This window comes from Pogoniulus pusillus, chromosome 9 (genome assembly GCF_015220805.1).
Source record: "Pogoniulus pusillus isolate bPogPus1 chromosome 9, bPogPus1.pri, whole genome shotgun sequence".
NCBI lineage: Eukaryota > Metazoa > Chordata > Aves > Piciformes > Lybiidae > Pogoniulus > Pogoniulus pusillus.
The window spans coordinates 80764-100641 of record NC_087272.1 but is presented as its reverse complement, the minus strand read 5'-3'; the positions used below and the strand labels follow the sequence as shown (position 1 = coordinate 100641).

General features: G+C 43.5%; 1 long non-coding RNA gene across 1 annotated transcript; it reads left to right on the top strand.

The window, feature by feature from the left end:
• Positions 1-2764: 2764 nt before the first annotated feature.
• LOC135177953 (uncharacterized) lies at positions 2765-4682 on the top strand. Its single transcript, XR_010303272.1, has 2 exons — positions 2765-2811; positions 4153-4682. It is a non-coding gene; the product is annotated as an uncharacterized LOC135177953 (long non-coding RNA).
• Positions 4683-19878: the final 15196 nt, after the last annotated feature.

Below are 19878 nucleotides of genomic sequence, written 5' to 3'. Positions count from 1 at the left end.
ATTAGAATGAAGAGGATTTCTGCAGGAGGGAATGGTGAATAATAAAGCTCTTCCTGTGGATCCTGAGAATGAGGCTTATGAAATGCCTCCAGAGGTAAATCTGTTGAGATGTTTGCTGTGAATGCATGTAGAAGCGCGTTAGGAGGCGGCTGTGCGCATGAGTTATGTTAGCATGGCACAAGCTGATGGCCGTGATCTGCAAGGGCATTGCATAAACCTGGGCTCTTTGGCCAAGATCTCCCAGAGGTGTAGTGCTGGGAATAAGAAAATTCATTGCTCTGTTGATAATAAGGAAGTTTGATGTGAAAATATTGTCTGTGTTTCAAAACCACTTGTGCCTGGGTTTCTGAGTAATCCTGAGTAATCTTCTTTAGCTTGGTAGGAAATATGGGGAAAAACTGCATCTTCATGAATTGTTTTTATAGCATGGCCTTACTGTACTCTTAATGCAATTATTGGAGTGAATTACTAAACACCTGGCATGATGGTAGTCGGGATGGCAGTTGTACAGTGGCACAGATAATTAGGCTGAAAATGAAAGGTGTAAAACACCATCCAGTAAAACACAAACTTGATTGCTAGCACTTTGAGTATCACTGAAATGACTTTGAGTATCACTGAAATGATGGGGGTTACTCACATACCCTAGCAAAACATACATTTAAATTATATCCTGACTAGCATGAGTACCTGCAGCACCTGAAGTGTTGTGCAGCCCAAAGCTAGGCCTCATCTCTCTAGAAGTGGATTGCCATAGATGGCCATGTGAGTTCTTTGCAATGGCAGCAAAATAATGTGCTGACCACTGTAAACACCTGATTCTCCTGGAAGTACCACAGCTTGTAAGGTGCAGTATCTGGAAGATGTGACAAAATATTAATGAATTAAGATGTGGTCCTGATCACATGAAAATCCATAACACTTTGGCACTGAATCCACTAGAACTAGAAGAAGCAGTGGAAGTCGGATGTGTTTGCCTAAAATACCAGTAGCACTGATTTCTGCTTTCCTCATTAGGAAGAGTATCAAAAACTATGAACCTGAAGCATGAAAATCTTTTCCTTCCTTTATTTATCTTCTGAAATCTACTAACTACTGAAGATGTCCCATCCTGTACAAGTGCTGAGTTCCAATGTGCCCAGTCGTAAACTTTTTTTACAGTTTTTACGGTGTCTTTTGAAGTCTTCCATTAGCAATGATTAGTGTATCTGTGACTGCGTCCACCTCGTTTCAGCATTTCCTTCTTGCTGAAATGAAAGCTGATTGGCAGAATCATTGTTGTGCTGTGGATATGTGGTTTTCAAGTCTAAAAGTTAAAAAAGAAAACGTTAAATAAAAACACCTAAGTGTCTACTGCGTATTTCTAACTGTAACGTGTTTTGTTGAAACGCTGTCAGTAATTTGATATTGTTTAAGATACAATTTTTATTTGTTTCCTATAACTCTTCTTTCTGTGCAGAGATGACTTATTGTGAGAGGTTTTTTTATATATGTGTTGCATTATACATTAAAAATAATATTGAGCATGAACTATGCATCTATAAATATTAGCTGTTGGAATTTTATTGGTTTGTGATGTGTTTTATTATTCATGTCTGTAAATAATGGTGTTCAACTGAAGAAAATAAAATGGAACCCATTAAAAAATTAATTCCTAAAATAGTGGTGATTTATAACAACTTCTTTCCTAGAGCCCTTGCTAAAGCATCCAGGCTGCACTGCTTCTTGTCAAAGCACAAAATCAGCAAAAGGAAGCCTTGTCAAGCACAAGAAACATGGTGAAGAGGAATATTTGGGCTGGTACCTCAGAGGAACAAATTATTGACAAAATAGATTAATTTGTAGTGCTACTAAAGTTTGTTTTAAGGAGAACCCGAGAGTGAATAATACCCTTAACAATGGGCTGCAGCATTAGCAGAAGACTGTGAGGCCTTTGGAAGATGTCCTGTTTCAAGGGTTGTTACAATACTGGGCTGTATGTAAGAGTGATGGATTAGATACAGTTAGTGTGTCTTTACAAGTCTTATTAGCACAAGTTCTGTCTGGTTTTAGAGAGGAATCATTTTCATTGTTATGTTGTCTGGATACTTTTCCCTATAGTGAAAAGATTTAATTGTGAGACTTTTACTTCTCTCCTGGTTTTATTTTAGCTCAGGGATGTTGTCTCTAATCTGAATGATACAGTGGGATTTTTGTTTTAGGTCTCTCTAATCCTGAATGGGATTTTGAGCTTCCCTTACAGTATTTTCAGTGCTCTGGGGTATAGATCTTAAAGCAGGTGAATATCTTGTCTGATCTTTTAAGTAGGTAAACTTCAAAAGACAAAAGACAAAAAACCTGAGGTGTTGTGCAGCCCAAAGCTAGGTCTCCTCCCTCTAGAAGTGGATTGCCATAGTGGCCATTGAGTTCTCGGCAATGGCAGCCAAATAATGTGCTGACCGCTGTAAGCACCTGATTTCTCCTGGAAGTACCACAGCTTGTAAGGTGCAGTATCCTGGAAGATGTGGGTCCTGGCTCACATGAAAATCCATATTACTTTGGCATTGAATCCACTAGAACTAGAACAAGTAGATACTTTTCATCAATAATGAAACGCTTAATGGAGCCTGAAGTTCTGTGCACTTTTATAGGAATCTTTCATGATAACTTGCAACAACCTTCAAGCAATTTGCAGGTCTCCTTCACAGGTGTTGTGTCAGAAGACTCTCTTGACATGGACTTCCCTACTGTTAAAATCCTACTCCTGATGCCTCAGTGAAAGATTTGTGTTGATTGTGTCCATGGAAATTTAACATCAGATTGGGGCACAATGTAAGATACTGCTTTATGATACTAATGTTATCTAAGGATTCTGTTGTTTTAATAGAAGGATTTGTGAAGAAAAAGTCAATGTATAGTGATTTTTTTTTTTTTCTGCTCAGTATGCTAGCAGGAGCTCATCCACCAAAAACATCAGCTGGAGCAGTCGAATTCCTGATACTTCAGGAAATGGCACTGACAGTAGCAGCCCCAAGCAGAATATGTTTTGTCTACTGTTTATCCCTCTCCCACGGCCCCACAGATTTTGCCTGCTTTGTTGTTTCTGTATTAGCAAATCAAAGTGCACCATTTGGTTGCCCACAAGTAAGTAGTGCACTTCTTAAATAAGGGGTGGGGGGAGTGGTATGTAATAAAACAAGTAGTAAGAATAAATTAACTTCTGAGACTGCGCCTATTGTTTGAGCATGTAGGTGTTAATTATATTCTTTCCTAGGGTTAACACCAGCAACAAAGTCAGAGGCTTTCAGGTCATTAAAGATGTGCCATAGGTGACCAGTTAAGTCCTTGTGCCTCTTGCAAACATTGCCCTCAGATGGGCCCCAAAAGGTCCATGTGACCCCTGGTTACAATGGGCAGCACAGTGTGCTGCACTGCTCTGGTAAGTAAGCTGCATTTTGAATGAGGCTCCTTGAGGGCTGTCTGGCCATGCTTTCCAAGTTAAAGGGCCCTTCTGGTTTATGGCCTGAGATGAATACCAACACAGGAGGACTGCAAATGTCAGAATTACATTGGATGCTAAGGCTGAACTAAATAGATACTGCTCTATTCAGATGTCTTAAAACATCTGCTCTGGGCACTAAAAAAATGCTTCTACCATTGTGATAACTTTTGCTTAAGTATTGCCTGCCAGATAGGAGTATACCTCAGAGACCTCTTTTCCTTAAAAGCCTAGACTTCGGCTCAAACCGAATAGCATTCTTCTGTCCTCATAACTTTATGAGTTAATAATGAGTCTTTACCATATCTGTCCTCCAGCGGGAAAAAGCACATGTTGGCCTTTTCTTGTTCTATTTTGACAACTTTAATTGGTGTCTTGTGAAGGGGTTCCTAATGAGACATGCAGTAACCTTGTTTTTGTTACTGTAAATCATAGTGTTAATACTTCTGTTGCTTGCTTTTTATATGATGTCTTTCAAGTTTGTGTGTTGTCTGAGAGATAAGACAGAGAAATGCTTTCTTCCTGCCAAGACTTTCCTACATTCCCTCAAGAAGGTTGTAGGCAATGGAAGGTAAATTACAGCATCCCAAATTCAAGGAAAAGTGAACATGCCTGTATCTGTTCAGGAGGAACGGATTTTACTTATCCTGGTTTTTCATATCTGCCAATTCTAGGCTCCATGATTCTTACATGGAAGAATCTGACATAGTACGATCGTCAATAGCAATGAACTCAGAGCAGAGACCTCTGCCTCCAAGAACTAGGAGACTCAAAAATTCAAGGATGGCTATTTAATGGGTGAAATTATTCCAGGAGCACAACAGAAGACAGGTACAGAATGGCTGTCTGTACATATTCATACGATCTTAGTATATCAAGAACTACTTCATTGCTCCAAAGTTTTGATCCAAGGTTCACTGCAATCTATGCAAAGATTCCTACTGTCTCCACTTAGGTGTTTTTAGGACACCCATAGCTCCAGTATACATTTGGCCTTTGCACAACAATTACATGGTTTAGTCTGTACTTACATGATGATTTTCTTTCTTTTTTTTTTTAGAGAGAAAACAACTGCAGAAACCTGTTTCTAGACTTTCCTAAAGCACTGACTTTTTTTTTTTCAGATAGATGGGGCTCAGTGGATGGTGTGCTCCAGGTCTGTGATCTGTAACTGAGAATAAAGAGAGTCTTCTTGTTGACTTAAGCTGGTGTGAATGATTCCTGTTACCTCTTCTAAGTCTACATAGAACTTGGAGATCATAGAATCATAAAATGTTAGAGTCTGGAAGGGACCTTGAAAGCTCAACCAGTCCGGTCCCCCTGTCAGAGCAGGATCACCTATACCAGATCACACAGGGCCACATCCAGATGGGCCTTGAATATCTCCAGAGAGGAAGACTCCACAAGCCCCCTGGGCAGCCTGTTCCAGTGTTCTGTCATCCTCACTGTGAAAAAAGTTCCTCCTCATATTTAAATGAAACTTCCTATGCCTCAGCTTCCACCTGTTGCCCCTTGTCCTGTCACTGGGGCATCACTCAGCAGAGCCTGGCTCTGTCCTTCTGGAAATCACCCTTTACATATTTATAAATATCGATGAAGTCACCTCTCAGTCTCCCCTTCTCCAAGCAGCACAGCCCCAGCTCCCTCAGGTTCTCCTTATAAGTGTGATATTCCATTCCCTTCATCATATTTGTGGCTCTGTGCTGGACACTCTCAAGCAGTTCCATGTCCCTCTTGAACTCAGGGTCCCAGAACTGGACGCAGTACTCTAGATATGGCCTCACCAGGGCAGAGTAGAGGGGCAGGAGAACTTCTCTCAACTGACTAACCACAGCCCTTCTAATACGCCCCATAATGGCATTGCCCCTCCTGGCCACAGGTGCACATTACTGGCTCATGGTCAACCTCCGATCAGGTAGGACCTCCAGATCCTTTTTCCCTTTCCTGCCTTCCCCAACCTACACTCATACCTGGGGTTGTTTTTTCCCAGATGCAAGACTCTACATTTGCCCTTGTTGAATTTCATTAAATTTTTCCCTGCCCACCCCTCCAGCCTGTCCAAGTCTCACTGAATGGCAGCACAGCCTTTCGCACAGGTGTGTCAGCCACGCCACCCAGTTTGATGTCATCAGCAAACTTTCTGACAGTGCACACTGTGCCCTCATTCAGGTCACTGATGAATACATTGAACAGATCTGGTCCCAGTACTGACTGAGATGGCAGAGATGAGATGATCAAAGTACCTCTGCAGAACATGGAAGAGTAGCAAATGTAGGAGAAAAACAAAAGTTACAGTAAAATCCCACAGCTAAGTCCTCATCAGGATCTTTCATCAGTCCAGTGGTTTTATATGTCGGTAAATACTACATGGTACAGCATACTTCAGATGTTGGCTTTGAATGGAGCAGTTGCCCTTAGGTGTTGCCACCATCAGGTCATTGATGGTTAATCACACATTCAGGCATACTAAAAATTTGTGTTCTGTTCTGATGCTGGGTTTGTTTGGAGTCCACACAAGACTTAGAGTTGCATTGACTAAACTGATACGTTTTGGTCCCCATCTTGAGACACTCTTGCCCCTGAGCTATGGTAACCAAAAGTAAATGAGATCCTAGAGTTTAGTAAGTCTGTGCTGTATATTTAATGGGCAATATAATCTGTTTAAATACAGGCATATAATTTCTCAAGCCTTCCTGACATTTAATGTGAAACTCAGAAGGGTTCTCTGATCCCATAAAAGCTGGCAGATGGAGAAACAGCAGGTGAGCCTCAGATCAGACAGCCGGGAGGTAATAAACAGGGTAGGAAATTAGGTCAGATAAGATTTCTTTCATGTTGAAAGAAATGCTTTGGAAATATTTGCACTATTGGAAAAGTGGGGTTCCAGCAGTTTCCATTAACGTTTACCTCTTGGAATAAGTCAGAGTCTCTCAGCATTTGGTATGCATCCGTAGGGCATTATTTATGTGGCATAGGTGAACATCTGGGATTTACAAGTGTGCTTTTTTCAGCTGCAGCATAGAACTCTTTACAAGAGGCCAGAGCACCCACACATTTCTCATGATTAACTTGAGATTTAATAAGGAGAATGCTGTTACAAAATCACTGGGACACCTCAACTCTCTCTGCTCACTGCTCTCCCATTTGTTCCTTTCTCTCTACTAATCTGCAGGTGTTAGAACTTATATATGATCCACTGCAGAGTGTCCATTTTATGGCAAAAATCTTTTCCCAGACATTTTCTAGTACATTGTGATGAGGCTGGTTGCAATGAATGTCTGGAGAGCTGGGATTTAGTCTTCTACCACAGTTTGTTCTTCTTCTTGATATGCACCTATCACTACTGATCACAGAAGCTGGGAAGGAACATAAGAAGATTGTGTAGCTGCACTTTTAGTAAAAGCGGGAGGATTCCCAGAGGTACGTAGGAAGTAGTGCTTTGCTGCTTCTTCAGTACCTTCAGAGACAGCGCTGTGTAGGGCTGTGCTTTCTGCACTTGTAGCTGTAATGGACTTGAAGGGTACAGTTAGGAAGTTAAATTAATGGTGAAGTGAAGATCACAGAATCACAGAAACATTCAGGTTGAAAACAACCTCAGGATCAACCATGTCCTAACCCTACTCTACAAGTTCACCCATTTTTACTCTTTTGTCACTCTGATTTGCTACCCTGGCTTTAAGAAACACAGCACAAGATTTCCAAATGAGCTGGGAAAGTGCATAGAATAAGCTTGCAGGGCTGTCCCATGTCACAAAGGTATTAGTGACAAAGTATCTGAGTCATACTGTTTATAGAAGGCCTATCTGTAGAAAAAGGAAACAGTGCTGCAAGTGTGTTTTTAATGCCATGTCTTATCATTCTGCTGATGCAAAAGACCAATAGCAGGGTCTTTTCCTCCAACTTCCTTAATTTAAACTGAGAGCAAATAATCACAGGATATAAGGGGTTGGAAAGGACCCAAGGAGATCATGGAGTCCAACCTCCCTGCCAGAGCAGGACAATCCTATCTAACACAGATCACACAGGGAACACATCCAGACAGGCCTTGAAAGGCTCCAGAGAAGGAGATTCCACGACCTCTCTGGGAAAACTATTCCAGGGCTCTGTGATCCTTACAGTAAAGAGGTTCCTGTTGTGTTGAGGGCAGAACCTCTTTTGCTGCAACTTACACCCATTGCTCCTTGTCCTATCACAGGGAGCAAGTGAGAAGAGCCAGTTCCCCCTCCTGGCCAGCCTTCAGATATTTATAAACATTTATCAAATCCTCTCAAAGTCTTCTCTTCTCCAGACTAAAAAGCCCCAGGTCCCTCATCCTCTTCTCACAAGCCATGCCCTCCAGTCTCCTAGTCATCCTTGTAGCCCTCTGCTGGACCCTCTCCAGCAGATCCCTGTCCTTCTTAAACTGGGGGAGCCCAAAACTGAAGGCAGTATTCAAGATGAGGTCTCACCAGGGCAGAGTAGAGGGGGACATCTGCTGGACACACTCTTCCTAATACACCCCAGCGTGGATGAATTTCTTGCTAACAGAGGACACGATTTGATAAACATGAGTAACTCATGCTGCAGAGTGTCCTTGAATCCATCCCGGAGGCAGGAATGTTAGCCCTTGGAACACTCCCATTTTTGTCATCCCAAAGAAGTCTGCAAAATGAAGACTACTGCTGCAGATCTCCGAGTGGATGAAGACCAGATGCAGGCTATGGAAGGCTCTTCAGCCAGGGATTGTGCCATCACCAGGTATGCTCCCAAGGACTGGTATTTGTTGATAAATTGCAACTAAAGGACTGCTCTTCACCATACCACTTGCTGAACAAGATTGCCAGCAATTTGCCTTCACAGTGCCATCTGTAAACAAAGCCAACCTGCAAGCTGATATGATGGACAATTTTGCACAAGGAATGAAGAACTCTCCAACCCTCTGCCAATTGTTCGTTGCAAGGACATTGCTACTACTCTTGAGGAAAAATTTGGGCAGTGTAAAATTGTCTAAGTCATTATATGGACAACATTATTGTCTGTCATTCAAGGCTGTTTGTGCCTGCAGACTTAAAAATTGTTGAGATGGTCTGCAAGAGAAGTGGTCTGATCGTTGCCCCCAGAAAAAATACAGCAGCAGAGGCCCTTGGAACTATTTAGGCTGGAAAATTACTGAGGCCACAATCAGACCTCAAAAGATTGACATCCACACAGAGCTTAAAATGCTAATGCATGTCCAAAAATCTATGGGTGATGTTCAATGGGTATGAAAAATAGTGGGAATAACCAATGAGGATTAGAACCACTGCTGCCTCTGTTACAGGCATAGTGCTTCTATGTGTCAATAGGTAGCGACATCCTTTTGCACTCATTGCTCAGTGGCAAAAAGAAAAGGGGAAATTGCCAAGGGTATGAGAGATGCCAGTGCCACTGACAATGAGTGGAAAATCATAGAATGGATATTCCTGCCTACTCATCCAAAGAACACTGTGCAGAGCCATGCAGAAGCACTCACTGAACTTATTAAAAAGGGTCAGGCTTAGGGTCATTGAAATTGATGGAAGGGAGCCAGCTATGATTTGTGTGCCATTGACCAGTGATCAGCTGGACTGGTGCCTCTACAACTCTGTGCCATTGCAGGATGCCCTGTTGGTGTTTACAGGGAGGATAAGCAATACTTACCCATCTGGAAAGACCTGGCAGGTAGTTAAAGACCTACAATGGTTCAGAATTTCAAAATTATGCGCTATACCTGTACTCAGACAAACAGTATACACAGATGTGGGAAGGAGCAAAAGGAAAGCAGTATGTACACGGTATAACAGTGGCCAATGGCATCATCACCTCATGGTAGGAACTAGGGATGACTCACTACAAACCCTAGAATTAACAGCAGTAGTGTGGGCATTTAAAAACTGGGTGCAAGAACCATTGAATGTGGTCACTGACTGTCTTTATGTTGCAGGTGTTGTTGCCAGGATTGAAGTTTCATTGCTAAAAGCATCAAAAAAGGAAAGACTAGCACAGTTGTTACTAAAACTAAGACATCGCCTCTCTCAGTGAGAGCATGAGTACTGTGTAATCCACATTAGAAGTCATCAGCTAAATTCTGGATTAGGAGAAGGGAATGATAGAGCTGATAAGCTAGTAAGCCCCAGTCAGCTAGTTCCCCCAGTGAATGTGTTTGAACAGGCATGTCTTTTGCATGATATGTTCCACCAAAATGATAGAGCATTGTCAAGACAATTTAAGCTCTCAATCACAGAAGCCAAAGGCATAGTTACTCTGTCCACAACATAGTAATCATGGGCCAGGTCTTGGCCTTGGGGTTAACCCAAGAGGCTTAAGGGCACTGGAAATTTGGCAGATGGACATTACCCAGGTAGCGCAGTTTGGGCGACTAAAGTATGTCCATGTTAGCGTTGACACCTGTTCAAAGGTAATATGGACCACTGCCTTAAAAGGAGAGACAGCAAAACACACCTGTAAACACCTTACTGCTGCTTTTGCAGTTCTAGGAGTGCCAGAACAGATAAAGACAGATAATGGGCTGGCCTATACCAGTGATAGGCTTTGACGCTTTCTTCAACTGTGGGGAGTAAAACATATTACAGGAATTCCAAATTCTCCCACAGGACAAGCAAGCATAGAAAGGGCGCATCAGACACTGAAGGCTTACCTGGCCAAACATGCAGGTATCACTGACCCCCAAGAAAGACTGAGTAAAGTATTATTTGTATTGAATTTTAGTGCTTGACACGTGATCATCAGGAGCCTCCCATTGTGTTGCACCACGCTACCCTAAAGAATCGTGCCATCACATTGATACCTGACCTCTTTGTGAAATATCATAACCCGAAAACAGGGAACTGGGATAGACCATCCCCAGTGTTGTTTAATGGTGGAGGCTATCTTTGTGTTTCCACAGAACAAGGGCCACTTTGGGTGCCAAGTTGTTTTATGAAAGCAGCTGTTAAGGACCGGCAAGATGAAACCAGAGCTGATCCCAGTGATCCTGGTGTGCCTGCTCCTGAAAACAATGGAGACGGGGACAGCTATCCACGAGATTGATACAAGAAAGAACTTGTGGCTCACATGGGCAGACGAGACAGGCACTAAAGAATTTTGTATATCTATGGCCTCAGCAACAGATCATTTTAGAACCTGTTTAATAGGCATTGCCAGATTTTAGTGAGAATGCTTTTAGAAACTATAGCGTTAATAATTGTACTGGAATTACAAATGCTTCTGAGTGTGCTGCAAAATTAATTGAAGGCTTGAATGTCTCCTTACCTTGGGATCCTCAAGGATTAGAATTGCTAGGAATGCAAAGCATAGGAAAAACCTCCCAGGGATGGAATCAGACATGTTTTGTGTTTGGAAATTTGTATCAGGGTCTCAACATATTATCACATATAGATAAGGCCATAATGTGGCCTGAGGTAAGATCGTGGAATGAGAATGGATGGACAAATGTGTCACCAGGGGAACCTCATGATAATTTCATTATGTTGTGGAGGGGAGAAATTAATTGGGGCGAGATAATGTTATATAAAAATATACATTTATTATACTCAATGTTCTGGACTCTTGCCACTCCCAACCACTGTATATGAATATTAAAATGATTCTTACATGGTTATGAAAACATTCTAGGATAAAATATCTACAATGACTTATTAACAACTAGCAAACATTCAAACTATAAACAGAGAGGAGTTTTCCCCCACAGCAAATACCATTTGGGGTCTATACACTGTTTGTCCAGCAGAGTGGGCTGAAACTGATTCTGCTCTATGGCAGAGGCAGCAGATATTTACAGAGGTATTAAAGCTTTTACTCACAATTCTGATTAATCAATAATCACCCTCCGGGGCTGCGTCACAGCCTATGCCTAGTGTCCAAACTTCAGGGGAGCCTTTGCCCATGGACTTTGAGGCTGGAATCCTCACAGCTTTAGGGGAAAGGATAATCTTCCCAGTTTGTGGGGAAAGACAGTCTCTGACCTAGTTCTCCTGGCGAAGAATGCAATCTCTGCCTTGGTGCTGCTGGCTTCTTCTGGATGCTCTGTCCAGGGATTCTTAGCAGGCAGGATCTCAGGTGCAGGAGTAGAATATCGTGCAGTCTCTGCATGGTCTAAAGCTGGCCAGACAGGCCAATCACATGCAGACAATTTGGAGTCTGTATCCTGGTTAACTCAGTGGCAACAGTGCTTACCAGGCAGTGATAGACAGCGGGCATGCAGGATGTGCACGGCTGCTGGGAGTCTGAGCTCCATAGGTAAAGGCAGGCAGTACAGGATCTGGTCCTGATAACACAGTGGCGTGCAGATGTGCACAGCTGGCTAGGAGTCTATAGGCTCCATATATATATATATAGGCAGGCTTAAGTGAGCTCTGCAACTAAGGCATGCAGACAGGGGGGTCAGCGCTGCAAGTGAGTCGGAGTATGAGGGTCTGAGCATGTTGTTTACCTGTGCACCCCTATTTTTTGAACGTGGGCTGAGATTAATGGTCCCTTGGTCACTAGAATGACCAATCAGGTTGGCAGTTAGCCAAACCATACCATAATAGGCAAATGCCACTTGCTTGGACCTTCCCCAAATATGGGCCTACACCAGGGAAACACGAGCTAGGTGTGTGGGGGCTTACACAATGTGCTTACAACCAGGGGTTGTGCTAGTTTGAAGCAAGCTAGAATGTTTTGGTAAAAGAACTAGATAATGGGCAGTGAAAAAAAGTAAACAATTGTGTCTCTTTGCTCACAGTCACGCTGAGAACTCTTCGAAGAAGAAGTAAAACATTTTCCATTTTGTCTTTCATTCTGCCTTTGCCTTCAGACCTAGTCATATCTCATTAACCTTGCTCCCACTCACCTTGCTCCCTAACCTCTTGGCTGCACCTCTCTTCTTTCTGAGACCTGGGGTAAGGTTGAGAGGGCAAGGGAAGGTGTTGGGGTGGTTTGAGAGCCCCTCCTGGGGACTCAGGTTTCTGGGAGGGGAGTTGTGCTTTTGTATTGTTTATCCTTTGCATATTTCTGTATATAACTGTATATATTGTAAATAGCTGCTTGTATATTTGCTGCTGTAAAATAAATAGCTTCATTTATATTCCCAGGGTCCGTCTGAGTTAGCTGGGGCAAATTCAAAAGTGTGGGGGGGCGGGTTAATGCCCAAACCATCACATTTTTAATTGGCTTTCCCAACGTGGGGCTAAATTTTTTGAGTGACTGTTAATTGGCTCTGGGAATTAAAATGGAGCTAATAAGGCAGCTATTGTACTTGTGTGGGGCATTACTCTGGTCTGGTTTTGTTTTCTTGGCATTTAGTTGGATAAAGGCTCAAATTGTTGCTTATTTTATTGATTTAGCTTATAAGAAGGCTGAAGCCAAAGTTTCAAGCATGTTCTGGAGCTGGGGTGATTTTATCCTTGGTTATGCTGGTTTTAATGTCTCTGAAAACCTTACAAGTAATATTACAGGAGCATTTATCAATAATGTTACAACCAATCAAAATTCTGCTTTATCTACTGCTCTCATGAGGGTCATCCAGCCCCAAACTGAAATGCCAAGTCCATGCAAGGATTTTTACAGAAAAGAAACCGTGGCAGTGTTGCTGTGCATTATCATGGCTCTTATGATTTTAATTTTAATATTAATTTTGGTATTATGTGTGAAAAATTCAAAACCAGCTTCTGTAAGAACTAGGAAAAATTCTGTGTCTCAAATGCAGTCTCTTTCACAGCAAAACAAGGGAACACAGTTATCTGCTTCCCCCCTGCCAGCCTCCCCACCCTCCTCTCCAAATTCTGGGAACACGGCCAATGTTCCTGGAGGTAATATAAACAACAAGGATAACAACAACAATCCGCAGAGTTTGGCAGGAGTCCCAGGAGCACAGGCAGGTACCCAAAATCAGAATGTTCCTAGCAACAATGATAACACGTCAGGGTTGGCAGGCATCCCAGGAGGACAGGCAAATAATCCCACTAATGCTGGTAACGCTAGCCCAGTCAGTCGAAATCCTAATGACACCAGCTCAGCCAATTTGAATCCCCAGCCAGCAGACCAGAACCAAAATCCTGCTGCTAAAAGTAAGGCAGATTTGAACTCACAAGCTCCAGGTCAGACCCCTAATGATTCAAACCCTCCAGCAGACACGTCAAAGTCTGTTGCTGTTCAGGCCCTTTTGGCACCTGCTAAGGCAAAAGCTAAGACAAAGTGTGGTTCACAGGAGGATGTAAGAGAGTGGACCTCTGGTGATCAGCAAGAGGAGGAAGAGGAGGTAGTTAGTCTGCAAGACCTCGCAAATGTGCTGAGACACCAATACTCAAATGAGAGGAGCGCTGTGAGGTTGGCTGCTAAGAGAGAGGATGGTTCCAATGAGCTTAAAAGTGCTATGAGGAAGGTTCTGTTAGGCCAGGGACAACCAGATCAACAGGAGGAAGGGGAGGAAGATGATATCCAGGACTCCAATGATCCACTCAGAGAGGTCAGGGAAGTTAGAAAGGAATACTCAAGGGAATTAGGTGAGCCAATCCTAAGCTGGCTAGTGAGATGCCGTGGCATTGGTGCTAATGCCCTGCAGGTAGGAGACAAGTCTGCCAAGCAGCTGGGACCACTCACCAAGGAGAGTGGAGTGGACAAATACCTAGCAAGTCCTCTTGGTAGGGTTAGCTTGTGGACATGCCTTCTGTTGGCTGTGGCTATGAGATATCCTTCCCAAGATGATCTGCCATGGGCTGCCAAGAAGTGGAACACCATTGAGCAGGGAATTAAGCTTCTGAAGGAGTTTGCTGTGAAGGAAGTGCTTTATGGAGATCATGGCACTCATGAGCCCGATGATATTCCTTCGGGAACAGGTCTCATGAAGAAGTTTATTAAGCTTGCTCCTTCATCCTATGCTAACATCTTGGCCAGTAAGTTTCTAGCAAGGAGTGATAATGGAAGGTCTATCACTGTTGGTGAATTCACTGACCAGCTCAGGCAGATAGAGGACAGCTTGTCACATTCTGGCCTAGTCTCTGACATACAAACTATGACGACAGAGATGAAAGGGATAAAAGATGGTATTAGAGATGACATTAAGGAGAGCATGAAAGAACTGAAGGAGGATCTTAAAAACATTACCAATCTGGTAAAGGATACCATTCCTGCATCATCTGAATGGGTGCATGTTTCTGCAATCAGGAACAGACGCCCACCTCCTGCAAGGCAATTCCAGCCCAGGAGGAGACAAATTCCACCCAGACATCAGCAATCACGTGCGTCACTGTGGATAATTCTGCGTGACACATACAGTGATAACATGAACAAATGGGATGGTAAACCTACTTCAGCTCTTTCAAAGAGAGTCAGGGATCTGCAGAGTGGCAGAAACAGAGGCAATAATGCCAGGAAAGTAGCTGTCACTTCTTCAGCTCCCGAGAGCAACTGCAATTGTTCCAACAGTTGCAATTCCTCTCACAACAACACCAATCACTGTGTACACCTTACATGCCATGTTCTGCATTAGGGGTGCCCTGCCTCCAGCCAGGAGGAGGAAAGGGATAGTGGAGAGAACCGAATCTATTGGAATGTTTTCATTAGGTGGCCTGGCAGTTCAAAAGTTCAGAAATACACGGCATTAGTTGACACAGGTGCTCAGTGTACTTTATTGCCATCAAGTTGTAAAGGGACAGAGTCCATATCTATCTTTGGAATCACTGGTGGATCTCAAGAGTTAACCCAGATACAGGCTGAGATTAGTTTAACTGGTAAAGAGTGGAAGACACATACTATTGTAACTGGTCCTGATGCGCCTTGCATTTTGGGAATTGACTTTTTGAGACAAGGTTGTTTCAAAGATCCTAAGGGTCACAAATGGGCTTTTGGAATAGCATCTGTAGAGACTGAGGATGGTAAATTGAAATTGTCCATTAGACCTGAACTTTCAGATGAATCTGCAGTTGTGGGACATCATGACATAGAGGATTTGGAAGTGCCAATTGCAACTCAAACTGTGCACCACAGGCAGTACAGAACTAACTGTGACTCTTTGTTGCCCATTCATCAGCTGATTTGTCAACTGGAGAGTCAGGCTGTCATTGAGAAAGCTCATTCACCTTTCAAAAGTCCCATCTGGCCTGTGCGCAAAGCTAATGGTGATTGGAGACTCACAGTTGATTTTCATGCCCTCAACGAGGTGACTCCACCCATGAGCGCAGCTGTGCCAGACATGCTGGAACTCCAGTACGAGCTGGAATCGAAGGAGGCTAAAATGGTATGCAACCACAGACATTGCTAATGCTTTCTTCTCTATTCCCATAGCAAAGGAGTGCAGGCCTCAGTTTGCATTCACCTGGAGAGGAATCCAGTACCAGTTCAACCGTTTGCCTCAGGGGTGGAAACACAGCTCAACCATCTGTCATTCAGTCATCCACAATGCACTGGAGAAAGGTAAAGCTCCAGAGCACATCCAATTCATCGACGACATCATTGTGTGGGGCCAAACTGCTGAGGAAGTCTTCGAGAAAGGTAACAAAATCATTGACATTCTGTTGCAAGCAGGTTTTGCCATTAAGAGAGACAAGGTCAAAGGACCTGCCAGGGAAATTCAGTTTCTAGGGGTGCGGTGGCAGGATGGTCGCTGTTACATTCCTCAGGATGTGATCAACAAAGTCTCCACCATGGCAGTTCCCACCAGTAAGAAGGACACATTTTCTTTTCTTGGTATGGTGGGATTTTGGAGACTACACATTCCTGGTTTCAGTCAGATTGTCAAACCTCTGCACGATGTGACTCATAAGAGAAACAACTTCGAGTGGGGACCTGAACAACAAGCAGCCTTTGATCAAATCAAGCGAGAAATAGTCCATGCAGTGGGCTTGGGACCTGTGAGATCTGCACTGGACATTAAGAACATTCTGTACACGGCTGCCAGTGACAATGGTCCAACTTGGAGTCTTTGGCAGAGAGCTCCAAATGAGACACGTGGTCGTCCACTTGGTTTCTGGGGACGTTGTTACGGAGGTTCAGAGACAAATTACACCCCAACAGAGAAAGAGATTCTAGCAGCTTATGAAGGAGTGAAAGCAGCTTCTGAAGTGATTGGAACTGAGTCACAATTGCTTTTAGCTCCTGGACTGCCAGTTCTTAACTGGATGTTCAAAGGCAAAGGTTCATCACCACATCATGCCACAGATGCAACCTGGTCTAAATGGATGGCTTTGATAACCCAACGAGCACGAATGGGTAATCTTGACCGACCTGGTCTGGTGGAGGTGATCACCAACTGGCCGGAAGGCACAGACTGTACCAAACCTCCAGAGGAGAAAATAACTTGTGCTGAGGAAGCTCCTCCCTATGGTGATCTCTCTGATCAGGAAAAGAACTATGCTTTGTTCACAGATGGTTCCTGTCATCTTCTTAGGAACAAGCAAAAGTGGAAGTCAGCAGTTTGGAGTCCTACCAGGAGAGTTACCGAAGCGAGAGATGGCGAAGGAGAATCCAGTCAATTCGCTGAGGTAAAAGCTGTTCAACTTGCTCTTGATGTGGCTGAACGTGAGAATTGGCCTATCCTTTACCTCTACACCGACTCATGGATGGTAGCCAATGCTTTATGGGGTTGGCTAAAGGACTGGAAGAAGCATGGTTGGCAGAGGAAAGGAAAGCCTGTTTGGTGTGCTGATCTATGGCAGGACATTTATGCACGGCTGGAGAGAACTCCAGTGAAAGTGTGGCACGTAGATGCACACATGCCTAAGAGCAGAGCCACTGAGGAACATAAACATAACCAGAAGGCAGACCAAGCTGCTAAGATTTCTCAAGTTGATACCAACTCTGAACTTGACATTGACCTTGATTGGAAACACCGAGGTGAACTGTTCTTAGCTCGGTGGGCCCATGACTCATCTGGACATCAAGGCAGAGATGGAACATACCGATGGGCTCGCGATAGGTCAATTGACTTGTCCATGGACACTATCACCCAAGTCATCTATGACTGTGACATTTGTGCTGCTATTAAGCAAGATAAGCGAATCAAGCCCTTATGGTACGGTGAGAGATGGTCAAAGTACAAGTATGGTGAAGCCTGGCAGATTGACTACATCACTTTACCTCGATCTCGTTCTGGCAAGCAGTATGTGCTAACGATGGTAGAGGCCAGCACTGGATGGTTAGAAACCTATCCAGTTCCACATGCTACTGCACGTAACACCATTCTTGGCTTGGAGAGACAGATCATGTGGAGACATGGAACTCCAGAGAGAATCGAGTCAGACAATGGCACTCATTTCAAGAACAATCTTGTAAAAAACTGGGCCAAAGAGCATGGTATTGAATGGATCTATCACATACCCTACTGTGCACCAGCTTCAGGGAAGATTGAACACTACAATGGTTTGCTGAAAACCACCCTAAAAGCCACGGGGGGTGGAACTCTGAAAAACTGGGACAAACATTTAGCACAAGCTACCTGGTTGGTAAATAGTAGAGGTTCAGTAAACAGAGCAGGACCTGCACAATCAGATTTGGTCCAAACAGTAGACGGTGATAAGTTCCTGTTGTACGTGAGAAGAATCTGTTAGGGAAAACTGTTTGGGTATTTTCTCCTTTGGGCGAAGGGAAACCTGTCCAAGGGGTGGTGTCTGCTGAAGGTCCTGGTCACACCTACTGGGTAATGCAGGAGAATGGTGAAATCCAGTGTATTCCACAGAGAAATCTAACTTTAGCTGAGAGAGTTTAAATTCAGAGTGTCTAATACAAGCTGTTAGGAGTTGTCTGTAGAACAGACCATCGGCGTCCAACACAGAGAATCTACGATAGAATCTACAGTACATGAGCACGAACCCAACATCACCTGGGAGTCCCTGCTCTGAGTTTTTCAATCACCTACATCTGATTGAAGTGTGAACTGAACTTGTATATATTGTTTTATGGTAAATATTGGTTTAGATTAGACCAAATAGTTCTCAGTGATACTCTGAGCAAAGTAGACTAGGGGTGGCTTGTACTAGTTTGAAGCAAGCTAGAATGTTTTGGTAAAAGAACTAGATAATGGGCAGTGAAAAAAAGTAAACAATTGTGTCTCTTTGCTCACAGTCACGCTGAGAACTCTTCGAAGAAGAAGTAAAACATTTTCCATTTTGTCTTTCATTCTGCCTTTGCCTTCAGACCTAGTCATATCTCATTAACCTTGCTCCCACTCACCTTGCTCCCTAACCTCTTGGCTGCACCTCTCTTCTTCCTGGGAACTGGGGTAAGGTTGAGAGGGCAAGGGAAGGTGTTGGGGTGGTTTGAGAGCCCCTCCTGGGGACTCAGGTTTCTGGGAGGGGAGTTGTGCTTTTGTATTGTTTATCCTTTGCATATTTCTGTATATAACTGTATATATTGTAAATAGCTGCTTGTATATTTGCTGCTGTAAAATAAATAGCTTCATTTATATTCCCAGGGTCCGTCTGAGTTAGCTGGGGCAAATTCAAAAGTGTGGGGGGGGCGGGTTAATGCCCAAACCATCACAGGGGTCCTGGCAGAAAAACATGTCCAGGCAGGGCAAGGCATAAATAAGCCTATTTTCAGGCCTACAGGCCTTTCACACATTAACAGTGAAGGTGGGCACTGCTGTTCAAATGATAGTGACAAGAGTCATATCAAAGCTTTAGGTGCCTATGGAGGAAGCAATTGGCATGACAGTATTGAGGCACTGAGCAAGGGCAAGGGTCCCCTATTGTGGAACAACAAATCCGCTAAGGCACTCCCAAATAATGTGTTTCTCATCTGTGATGATAGAAGCTGGCAAGGCATACCAAAGAATGCTTATGGTGGTCCATGTTATCTAGGGAAATTGACAATGTTTGCCCCTCAGATTGGCCAACTAAGAAACATCACTTGACGTCGACCCAAACGATCCATAGGATTAAGTTCTGACTGCAATGACAACGTTGAACTATTGTCCACAGCTGCCCGCGTAGCCCTAGCTATATTCTTACCAGGAGGTACAGCTGGGAAGGCGCTAAGAGAAATAGAGAAACTTGTGTGTTGGTCAGAAAAGCAAGCTAATGTTACCACAGATATTTTAGGACAGCTACTGGTTGAGCAGAACAGCCTCCACCATGCCCTACTGCAAAATGGAGCAGCAATTAGCCCAGGGACATGGTTGCAAAGATTTTGAAGGAATGTGCTGTATGAATTTATCTGGTCACAGTGAGTCCATTCACAAGAGTATAACCTGGCTGAAAAATCATGCCAATAAGATCCAGAAGGAAACATCAATTTTTTATGACTGTTTACAAAACCTGTTTGGGAATATCCCTGTGTGGCTCAGCAGCTTAATAAAAGAGGGCTTACGGCTTCTTGTTATCTTTATTGTAATTTTGCTATGTGTTTGTATTATCTTTGCTTGCATTAAGAAAAGCTTGACTAAGGTGGTCGACCAGGTTTGGGTT